We start from the raw sequence: 11,666 nt of genomic DNA on the forward strand, positions 1-11,666 counted from the left end.
TGTGTATAAGTTCCATTCTCAGATTTCCTCATATAAGGGAAACAATTTCTGCTACTAGTGAAAAAGCATGGCATGTAGACGGTAACCACAATGAGTTTTTACTTCTATTTCCCATTCTTCCTTTAAAGTTTTATTTAGAGAGATATATTCCTTTCCCTGCCCCTCAGTGAAAACTGGGGCAGATTCATGACTTCTCTGTTCCCATTCAGGTTTTAAAAAAAAGGAAAGAAAAATAGTCAGTTTTATTCATAAAAAGTCATTATTCAGAAATTCAATATCCAGTCAATATCCAAAATTAATATCCAGTCCCATATAAGCATTACAATTCTAACTTAGTGGCAGATCTCCAACTTAGTCGACTTTAGGTTGGGATAGAGGGTAGGGACATGGGTGAAGGTGGACCAAAGGTACAGACTTCCAGTTACAGATAAATTAATTCTAGTGATGAAATGCACAGTATGGTCACTATAGTTAGCATTTCAAATATATATTGTATATTTATAAGTTGCTAAGGGAGTAGATCTTAAAGTTCTTACCACAAGAAAACAGAATTTGTAACTATGTGAAGTGATGGATGGTTAACTAAATTTGATAATTATTTTGAAATATATAAGTATTTTGAGTCATTATGTTGTATATCTTAAACTAATACAATATGTTAGTATATTATATAGTATTATATGAGTAATTAGTATAGTTATATGATTAAATATATCTCAAAAAAACTGGGGAAAAGGATAATATGGTTAAGTTTAAATTTAAAAAAAAAGAATCACTGTAGTATATCTGGAGCATGTGTTTGGAAATAAAGACCATACATGCGCACACAAATCTCTGATTTAGCTTACTTCAGACAGAAAGCCTGCTTGGGGAGGGTTGTGAGGTACCTCTATTCTCTGTTTTCTTCATGCTCACATTCTCCACTTTCCTGCCCAGGCAAAGGCTGAAGTAGGTAGGGGTGTCTCTAGGCCAGTTCTTAGGTGCTTTACTTGTGAACAATATGGGCGTTGGCAGATGACTTAAGTTAGTGATCCTGAGTGGGCCTCGCTAATGATGAAAGCTAGATCTGTCTTTTGGGGGTGCTTTAGTTGGCCCTTCAAAAGTTACCTGCTTGTTGCCATTCTTTCCTATAGTTGTCATGATTAACTGATTAACTAGAGGTATCTATCTCTCGGATGGTCTCTTGTGACTTCTAATTCAGCCCCCAGGCATCCAGCAGCATACTCCTAGGCTTTCTCCTGAGGTCCCTGTATCCATCTAGAAGACCATACTCGTCAGGACCAAGAAGATTCTGTGCTTACTCTCTGAACCAAAGGCCCAGACCTGCTCAGTGAAGAACACTCCTACAACATAAGGAGTTTTGCTACCGTCTCAGGGCAGTAGGACTAAAGAGAGTCTATCATCAGGGATGCTACTAGGCTGCCCTACTATTGCCTTCTAGATTTCTAGGGACCTGATTAGATCCTGATGTACTTCACTTTATCTTCTTCAGGCAGGAGTCACTACTACTGTCTGTTTTTCTTTTTTTTTTTTTTTAAGATTTTATTTATTTATTCATGTGAGACACAGAGAGAGAGGTGAGACATAGGCAGAGGGAGAAGCAGGCTCCCTGTGGGTTCAATCCCAGGGGCCCGGGATCACGTTGAGCCAAAGACAGACACTCAAGCACTGAGCCACCCCAGGCATCCCTACTGTCTGCTTTTTGACCGTGGGTAATATATTTCAAAACATTCTGAGTGATTTCTTTATCAAGGATGTTATCGAATCTTTACAAATAAGACAAAAAAGATTACCATGTGTCTTTTCAAATTAGTATCAGAGTATCATCTGACTAACCTGTCCAGAGGCCGTCACTCTAAAAAAAGATAACATTTTTGATTTACTATTTACCAATAATTAAGTTTCAGACTCTGGAAAGTCAGATATTAACTAAATTAAAACAAATTTTTTTTTGATCAGTAGAGATGCAAACAATCTTTTTAGTAGAGAAAATGACTGATTTCTATGGTTATGATTTTTTGTCCCATAAGATGTTATATAATTTTCTATCTAACTTTGAAAACTTATCTGGCATTTGTTTTTTTTTCCCCTGAATATATATGTATAATATATATTTTATATATTTATATGTATGTTATAGGTTATGTTACATATGCCGTTACATGTTATATAGCATTATATATTCAGTATATTGACTTTATATATATATTGTATATATTTATATACATAAATATATTCCATGTTATATAGCATTATATATTCAGTATATTGATTTTATATATATTTGTCACCAGGCTAGTTGCTCATTAATGGATTAAATAAATTATTGACCCAGACTCACTGTTATTTTGTGTGAGAGTTAACTTTTTGAAAATTATATTTTGATACTCTTGAAGCTCCCTTTCTAAACTTGAAATTAGAAGGTGTTGCCTTGCTTCTCATCCCTTGGAAGAAGGATGGTGAGATCTCAGCAAAGCAACAGCTCTGTGTAAAGAACTGTGTTCACCAATCTCTTTTGCAAAAGCCTCTCTTCACACTCTGGCCCCTTATTACATTCATGAAGTAGATGAAAAGATTTGGGATTCTGGGAACAGGTTTTGGATCATTTCATTTGAAAATTGGCATATGGAAGGTTTGTCTCTCACTTATGTTTGACTCCATGATCAACTATCATATTGACAGTTCAGTCAGCCTGAGACACAAAGTCATCCTCTAACTTCTTGTTTTCCTACTAACAAAATAAAAGAATAAACTGACTGGACAAAGGCAGTTATGATTACTTTTGACTTTTGACTCATTTGTAGGAAACCAAGTTCTCACATTTGGAACACCTTTTGAATTAAGAAATCCTTTTAATTCTCAATGTGGATTCAGCTGGCAAATTTCTTTGAACCTCACATTTTCAAAATATTTATGTCTAGAAACTTCTGAAAGAGGTCAGTATCGATTGGTCTGGCTTCTATCATCTGTGAAGCTGAGGATGCTTCGCTATTTATGTAGAGCAGATACAAGGCAGGTGGTGAGCAAGGGCATAGAGGACAGACTGTGACCTCATCTCAAATATTGTCTTCTTATATATGTAACATGATCGTTCTGTTTAAAGTGACTTTGAAGACTATTAGACTTCCTATGTAAAACCTATATTCAAAAATACTTTCTAAAATCCTTTATAAATGATCAACTGGGAATCATTTAACTGATTGTGATTCTGACCCCTCACCATGTTTTAATATCAATTATTGAGATGTGCTCCAGTAACATAAAAAGTTCTGTGGTATGTGTCTGTATACAACCTGAAAACTTGAAGACAAAATAAATGCAAGACATTTCATTTAACATAGACTCTGAACACAGTGTGAGTATTTGCAATTACTGACTAAGCAAGATTGACAAGAACTTTCAGGCTGGGATTGTCTTTGCTTATTGCATTTCATTTTCAGATGATCAAAACTTTGGAAAATGATAATGTCAGTATAGGCAAGCCCAAAGAGGTTGCAATCTTTGGTTAGAGGCATAAGGTGATGTAAGCTTAACCATTACGAGATTTCTACAAAGTTTTAGATTTTTTAAAAAGGAAAAACATTTGTTCATTGCAAACATTAGGATCCAGAGTTGATTGATTATCCTTATAGTGCTATATTTTCTTGGAAAATACTAAATACAAAATAGTCCTCCATTTTCCATTTTATATTCAGGCCCTGCAATCTTTAAAACGTTTGAAATGCAAGTTGTAAAATGCAAGTTTAAAAGAGAATTCATTGTGCCAGAATTGACAGAGGGCAGCAGAAAACTTACAAGCTGTCCTCTAGTCGATTCAGAAAGTAATTAATTGCAGCTGCTGTTTTGCAGCAAGCTGGGGAAATGTCACCAAATACAGAAAACTCCAAAAAGAATGACAAGGCCTTCCTGTAATTTTCCCAGCCTAAACAGAAATGAGATGAATGCATTGTGACTGCTGTAGGTAATGAGACTTTGTAAGATTATTATAAATAGGGTGCATAATTAGTGTTCTACAGTTCAGTAAGCATTTTGTGTTGTTTTTGTGAATTTGGAGTAGGCCCCAATGGCTTGACAAAACATTCACTCTCTCTAAACCAGGCAAACATCTTGGCTTCTGACACTGCTTCCAAATACACTGACCGTCAATTACTTGTGAAGATAAATTTAGAAAAGAATCAAAACATTAACGACAAGAAGAATTAACAGTGAGTTAGTGGCTACCATGTGTCAGCAATGTACTATTCACTCTACAAACTACACATCACCTGTATTATCTCATTTAACTTGCATCAGGCAATTATTGCTATCCTCTTTCATAGATGAGAAACTTAGGTCTGAAGAGGTAAACTTAACCAATATTCATAGATAGCAAACTATTTGAACCTACATCTATATAATTTGAAATTCTTGATTCTCTGAATTATACCATCTTACTCTCCAGGTTCTGCAATGGATGGAAATTTATATTGTGGATTTTTTCCTTTGAGCAGCTCTTTGGAGTTATGTTTATTATGCTTTTTAGTGAAAAATGTTCCAGAAGAGCAAATGCATTCACTATGGAGAGGCTGGGGAAGGGAGGCATTACAAAGGAAAAACAAAAACATGTTGAAATTGTTAATAGAGGAGTGTCAGGCATCATCCATCATTCTGTACTTGTATTTGTAAAAGGGAGCTCATAAATATCCAAAAGTTTTCATTTATTTTTGGTAAGGATTAAAAATAGGAAGACTAAAAATAATATGACTATCTGATTCTAAAATGAAAAGAAGGCATATCAGCTTAGAAGAACCCAGTAAAAAGGAAGAAATACATATCTCTTTGTATCAAGAAAAAAAAAACCCTGTAATTTAGCTCACAAATGTCATGACCAAAGACATTGAAAACTATGGTATGAACTAAGGATCTGTATAATCAGGGACTCATGGGAAAGAAAATATAGGGAAAGAGAGTAAGCCATGTTTCTGAGGAGCACCTTACCATGTATTAGTTGGGAAATGTTATAAAATAATGCAGTCAAAAGACCCAAGGGACAAGGGCTTAAGAATTACAGAAGCTTACTATTCTTTCACAAAATAGTTAAAAGTAAGAAGCCCATAACCACTAGGAAAACTCTGTCATGCTCAAGATATATCTTCATTTCTGGATGCTTGGCATCTGCATCTGCATCAGATGTGTATGTGCCAGTCAATGGTAAAGAGGAGAGGGTCAAGGAGAAAGCAGACTTAGTCGTCTATAATTAAGATCCAAAAGTGGGACATAAACCACTGCTGCTTAGAACTTGGTCATCTAGCCACAAGGGCTCCTAATTGGCCATGTGCTCAGCTAAGACTCTGGAAGGAGAGTATGAATATCGGTGGACAACTACCAATATCTGCCATACTCAGCCGGAAGGAAAGAAAGTAGGTGGCTTAGCCAGAGGAAACATCATTGTCCAAAGTTTGAATTGAGGATTTCCTTCTGTCTCCTCAAACTCTCTCCTCTTTGTCTGGATAATTTTTTATCCTATCTCTGGAGGACTGTAAAGTAGAGAAAAGAAATAAATAGTTGTTAAGCATGCACCTTAAATGTTAAGGTGTTTTGGTGCCAAAATCCCATCATTCATCATTCCACCTTTTTCAGGTTAATAACGTTCAAAAAACCAAAACAAAAAAAATAAGTAAATGAAAAATAAAGGGCCAACATTATTTATTGTCAGACAAAATATTATACAAGAAACGTAGGGCTTTTCTAGATTTCTTGTTTTCTTCAGGAAATATTAGCCTGAAAGCCAAAATATATTGTCCTACATCTTTCCATTTTTTGGGATCTATGGAGTCAACTCTGAATCTCTTTATCCTATAAGTCATATGAACAAGAATGAAAAGTATGCTTCACACACACCCCTCCTCCCCCAATCTGAGATGGAACTGAAAGTGAGAAGAGGCTGGTGGACCCTGTCCAACGTGTGCCTACCTCATAACTTCCAGACACAGAAAAGAGATTGCTGCATTTGGCTGAAAGAACTGAAACCAGGGACCACTAATGGTTGGGTGCATCTTACGTTACATTCACTATTTCGCTCTGACCAATGACTTCAGCTTCTTCTCCTTTTGGGGAGGTAGTCAGCAATTGGTAGAGACAGAAAGGATGGTAAAGGCAGAATTTCTTTCCTTTTCAGATTGAAGTATGAAAAAAATAATAAGAAAATAACACACTAGCCACTGCAGAAGAAAGTACAACAAAACAAGCCATACAGCCACTGATTGGTCCCTTCTACTAAAGTGGTAATTCAAAAACCAAAAAACTTCAGGAGGACATAAAATAAGCCCAGGTATGATTTCTATATGTTGGAAGAATCTAAAGGAAACAAGATGAAATACACATCCATACCTCTTCTGTTCTTGGACACAGGAGAAAACATGCTACATAAAACCTGGAGAGTAAGCATTTTTGATCTGGGTGAGTTGGGATGAAGAATTCCCTGCTCTCAGTTATGAGTGGTCATGCTCCTCCATTCAAGAAAGGCTGTTGTTCGAGATAAGCATATATGACTTGACCTGCTTGTGTGTACTACACCTTAAAGATTGTTTCTAGGGACCCTAACATGAACCTGAGTCTTTTCTTTATTTACATCTCACTATTCAGATGGCTGCTTGCTGAAATTGAAGGGAAGTTAAACTGAATCTTTCAACTTGTGGTCCTTGATTAGTATATGGACCCAAATCCTAAATTTAGTGTGTGTGATTATAAGCCTCATTTTCCCATTATTAAAATGAAAATACTAACATATTGAAATCATTGGATCATTATGAAGATGAACCAGCATTACGAACACCAGGCATTTAACACAATACCTGATGTGATGCAATAATGTAATACATTATTAAAATTGTTGTTATGGATTTCATTCGCCATACAATATGGTAAGTTCTGAGGATGAAAGAACAATTAGCATATTTTTTGTTTCAACAGGTATACAACCTAGTAGAGAGAGATATGGTATTTTGAAGAGATGGGGGGTTGAGAGTCCTCATCTGATTAAGGGGCCCTGAACCAAGAAGCAGTAGAGTTTGAAAAGCCAGTAGCTTGAGGTACACTCACCAGCCAAAGGGGGGCTGGTAGGGTGCCAGGGATAGAGTGGAATCCTGATCTTTGTTGTCTTCTTGACCATTTTCTGTTTTGACAGCAAACAGATCTCCGCAGGTCAGAAATAGAAAGGTCATTGATATTTCAGAATTTCAAGAATCTGATGATGCTGATGAAGATTATGGAAGAGATTCAGGCCCTCTAGCTAAGAAAATTCACTAATTTTCCCAGGAAGCAAAAATAAGAGGCAATTTGGAAAGAATTCACAGGAAGATAGTGAGGACTAAAGAAAAAGATGTGGAGACCAAGAAGGGTGATTCTCACTCAGCAGAGGACAGTGAATATAAAAAGATCATCAAAATATGTGTCAGCAATGGCAAGCAGCCTCTAAAGCAGCTTCTAATCAGAGAGAGAGAGATGCTCATGAAAGATGAGGGGAGTGAAGAACAAGAGGAGGTTGAAGCACCACTCCAAGAGAAAGATTCCAGCAGTGATGAAGATTTCCTAATGGAAGACTATGATGATAGTGACTATGGCAGTTCCAAAAAAAAAAAAAAAAAAAAAAAAGAAAAAGAAAAGAAAAGAAAAACAAAAAGATCCCTAAGAAGTCCAATCCTGAGATAAAAGAAAATGCCCAAACCTAAGCCAAAGGCTACAGTGAGGCCAAACCCTGTGAGAGGCAAAGGGAAGGTAGGTCACTCCATAGCTTTAAAGGTATCAAAGGAAAAGGCTCCTTCTCCCAAAGAAAAGGAGAAACCAGATAGCCCTCCAGAAAAGAAGCCCTCTGCAAGCCATCCACCTGAAAAATCTGGGGATAAAGGGTCTGAAGATGAAGCTCAGTCTGTGGGGGATTAAAAAGTAATGATGGTTGGGGGAGATATTTTATTTAAAAAAAGAGAAAAAAAAAGAAAAAAGGAAAAAGAAAATCTGCTTCAGATAGAACATAGTTTTGGCTATGGCTTGATTCATGGACTTTCAGTGCTTTTATCCTTTTCTTGAAAATCTCTCTTTTTAAAGAAAATGCTTAAATTTAATTTACTTGTCTATTAGTCCTCTCTTTGCCATCATCCCTCTTTCTGACCCTTTCCCAATAAAGCCATGTGAAAGTAATCACTGGATTGACTGCTTCATCTTTTGATTTTTTAATGGAGTATATGACAATTGTAAAGCAGTAAGATTTGAGAACACTATGGAAATTTCTTTTTTTTTTTTTCCTAAACAGTAGCAAGTTGAACCACAATCAAAAAACATAGAAGGGTTTTAGTTAAAAATGATTGCTTCTTTCTTTACCTGGGGTTAAAAAAAATCAGTTGTCATCTAATACAAGTTTATATGTCTATTATACATAAATATAGGTATCTAAAAAAATCATGATGTTAAACCCCAATTGATGGGGCACATAGGAGATAAAGATGATTTCTAAATTATTACTGAAAGTATTCATATTTTTTACCTTGGGGTCAAGGAAGGGAATGGTGTTACCTGACCTTGTTTGGAGGGGTGTGTGTGTGTGTGTGTGTGTGTGTATGTGTTTTAAATTTCATCACTCGTTATCTCAAAGAGACCAGGAGCCAGTGATCCTTTTATCTTGCTACAGTCTTTCAGGAACTTAAAAAAAAAAAAAAAAAAAAAAAAAAAAAAGGTCAGGGGCCGCTAAAACTTAAATCACTCTTTCCTATTTCATTTTCTAATGGTTCTTGTTTTTAAGTACATATGTATCTATTGTTTCCTGGATAAAATTTTACCAAGGCTGACAAAAAAAGAACCGTAGAATTTAAATGGCAAGATCTATACACTAGAGTATATTTCTTCTTAACTGACATTTAGGTTTTAAGCAAATAAAGTACCAATTAATGTGAAACTCGAGAGAGAGATGAAAAGAAGTTTGCACAATAGAGTAATACTTGTTCTGAAATAGATGTATCCGAAGAGTATGTTTTTTAAAGGGAACACATGTTTGCCTAATTTAATTCAAAATAAAAAAAAAAAGAAAATTTTGAAACTGTAGTTTACTCTCTAAATCCCCATGTATAAGGAGAGTCCCACCTGCAATTTCACCCATTTCAAGAAATTGAGTACCACCAATTTAGGTTGTCTTGCTTGATCCCCATAGCTGCAAACTACATCTCTTGCTTCACATCTTTATGTTCAAAATCTATCTCCATCCCACTTAGCTTGTGAAGGGTGAATGGCATTTTCATGTGTAGTGTTTATAAATATCTAGAGATAATGTACACCAAGAAGCTAGTAGGTGTTCAATATATTTTCTGATTCAATAAAAGGGACTTAGTCAAACTAAGAGGATGTCTGAATGACAAAGAAATGTTTCCACCTGGAACAGCCTTTCTAAATGATTAGAATTGCTTATGCCCCAACAAATGCCCTTTCCTACTTTTCAGTTAAAAGGATGGAGGGTTGGGATCCCTGGGTGGCGCAGCGGTTTGGCGCCTGCCTTTGGCCCGGGGCGTGATCCTGGAGACCCAGGATCGAATCCCACATCAGGCTCCTGGTGCATGGAGCCTGCTTCTCCCTCTGCCTGTGTCTCTGCGCCTCTCTCTCTCTCTGTGACTATCATAAATAAAAAAATTAAAAAAAAAAAAAGGATGGAGGGTTCAGCTGGGGATTGCAAAAACAGAGTGAAAGCTAGGTTAGGGGCACTAGAAAGAGAGTGTAGGAATCAGGCAGCTTTCTGATTTTAAAAAGTTTAAGAAGACAATCACTAAAAATAATTTCATTGTCATATCAGGGATCCTTCCCTTTTTAATAAATATCGGATGAAATCTCTTGACTTTTAACTTGCCAATAAGATTAATGGGAGAAAAAATTTGTGGAGATAGGACACAGAATAACCTGACAACTGCATTGAATTTATACCTGCATACAATGGACAGAATGACTTATATCATAGGAATCAGTGTGGCTATGTATAAGAATTTGCCAAATGTGTGAAAGAATGAGAAATTGATAGCTTCCTGGTAGTTCCTAGGAAATGAATATTTGCAATAGCTTGGTCTTTCATGCCATGTTGTCTATACTTAGCATATGTTCAAGTACTTTACCAGCTATGGATGCTTTTCTAATTTCTGATCACTCCTGGAACTGGTTTCCCAAGCCAGATCGGCTTTTTTGCTCCAAGAAACATGTGCTGAGGTTCGCAGGCATTTCTACTTCTTCTGACATTTATGTTTCCTCCAGTGTCCCTTTCCCACGTCTTCCAAAATAGGACATGTTCAGTGATATGAAATGTGTTGTCTGACAATGTGATCAATAGAGCAGAAACCTGCCTCCAGACACCCTGGGACCTATGTCTCATATTCATAAAAGGAATTATTACTTTGGGTGCTGCTAGGCTGTGGAGTCTCTCCATTTTTATTAATTGTATCTCTCAGCTGCACTGGATAGAAAAGAGCTGCTGCTTTATGAGTTTTCTCATTTCCCCAATCCTGCAATGTTTTGGACTCTGAATGGGGCAAAAAAGTAATTCACGAAAGTAGCAGTTGTTGTTTGTCTCATACAATTAAATTCCTAGAATTGACTCCAGAGGTGATGTTCTGAGGGGAAGCAGTGTATATTGGTCATAAATGTCTTTGCCATTTGTTGAAATTGGAGTTCGATTTGGAGATGAAATCTGATAAAGTAAACAGAGAGCAAGACTGGAATTAGGACACATAAGTTATTGCCTGAGTACTTCTGCTGACTGGGAAGATTTAGCTAGATCATGCTTTTCTGTGCTACAGTTTCTTCCTTTGCAAATGTTGATAGCTTGTGCTATTCTTCTGGAAGATGAAGGAATTTTCTTTGTAATTATGTGTATATAGTAAGGTAATCAATATAAAAACTCTAAATTATAGCCAAGGCATGCAATCTGCAGTCACATAGTACCCTAAACTTGGTTTAATGGTCAACTCTCACTGCCTTGAAACTTTTAATAATTTTGAGCAAGGGGCCCAAATTTTCCTCTTGCACTTGATTCTATAAATTATGTAGACAGTCCTGCTCATGGAATATCCAACTGTAGCTAAGGAAACTTGATAGGTACAGATTTCTACACTATAAATCATAAATTATTTTTTCAATGATATAAACTAATATTTCATCCAATGTTTTCAAACAGAACTTGTTTTTTAGTTCTTACCTCATAAAAGTACTCAATATTAACTACCTTATTATAATACTGACAGAAGTAATTTCTGCTCGATTTTATAGGATCCAACCATCATTATCTTATGGGAAAATTAGTAAAATCTCCTGGGAGAAAGAAACTTATAAATTAGAAAAATTCTCTTTGGGTCAAGAATATATATATATATATTTTTTTTTCAAGTATATATATATATATATATATACTTTAGTACTTTTGAAAAGACTGTAATTTTTACATAGAAACTGTGTTCTAGCACCTAAAGTCCCGGTGGCTGAATCAGGAAGAAGCCTATACACAAGTTAACCCAGCAACACCTAGCAGAATGGCAGCCACCGCTGTGTCTCTCATACAAGGAATAGAAGGGAAGGGAGAAGAAATGGGTAGGAGATATCATAAAGGGAGACAGAACATAAAGACTCCTAACTCTGGGAAACAACCTAGGGGGGGTGGAAGGGGA

At 36.1% G+C, this 11,666-nt stretch overlaps 1 pseudogene; it reads left to right on the forward strand.

Annotated features, from left to right (window-relative positions):
* Positions 1 to 5,312: 5,312 nt before the first annotated feature.
* Positions 5,313 to 7,920, forward strand: LOC112919885 (nuclear ubiquitous casein and cyclin-dependent kinase substrate 1 pseudogene; annotated as a pseudogene).
* The last annotated feature ends 3,746 nt before the right edge of the window (positions 7,921 to 11,666 follow it).

The sequence above is a fragment of the Vulpes vulpes genome, chromosome 15 (assembly GCF_048418805.1).
Source record: "Vulpes vulpes isolate BD-2025 chromosome 15, VulVul3, whole genome shotgun sequence".
NCBI lineage: Eukaryota > Metazoa > Chordata > Mammalia > Carnivora > Canidae > Vulpes > Vulpes vulpes.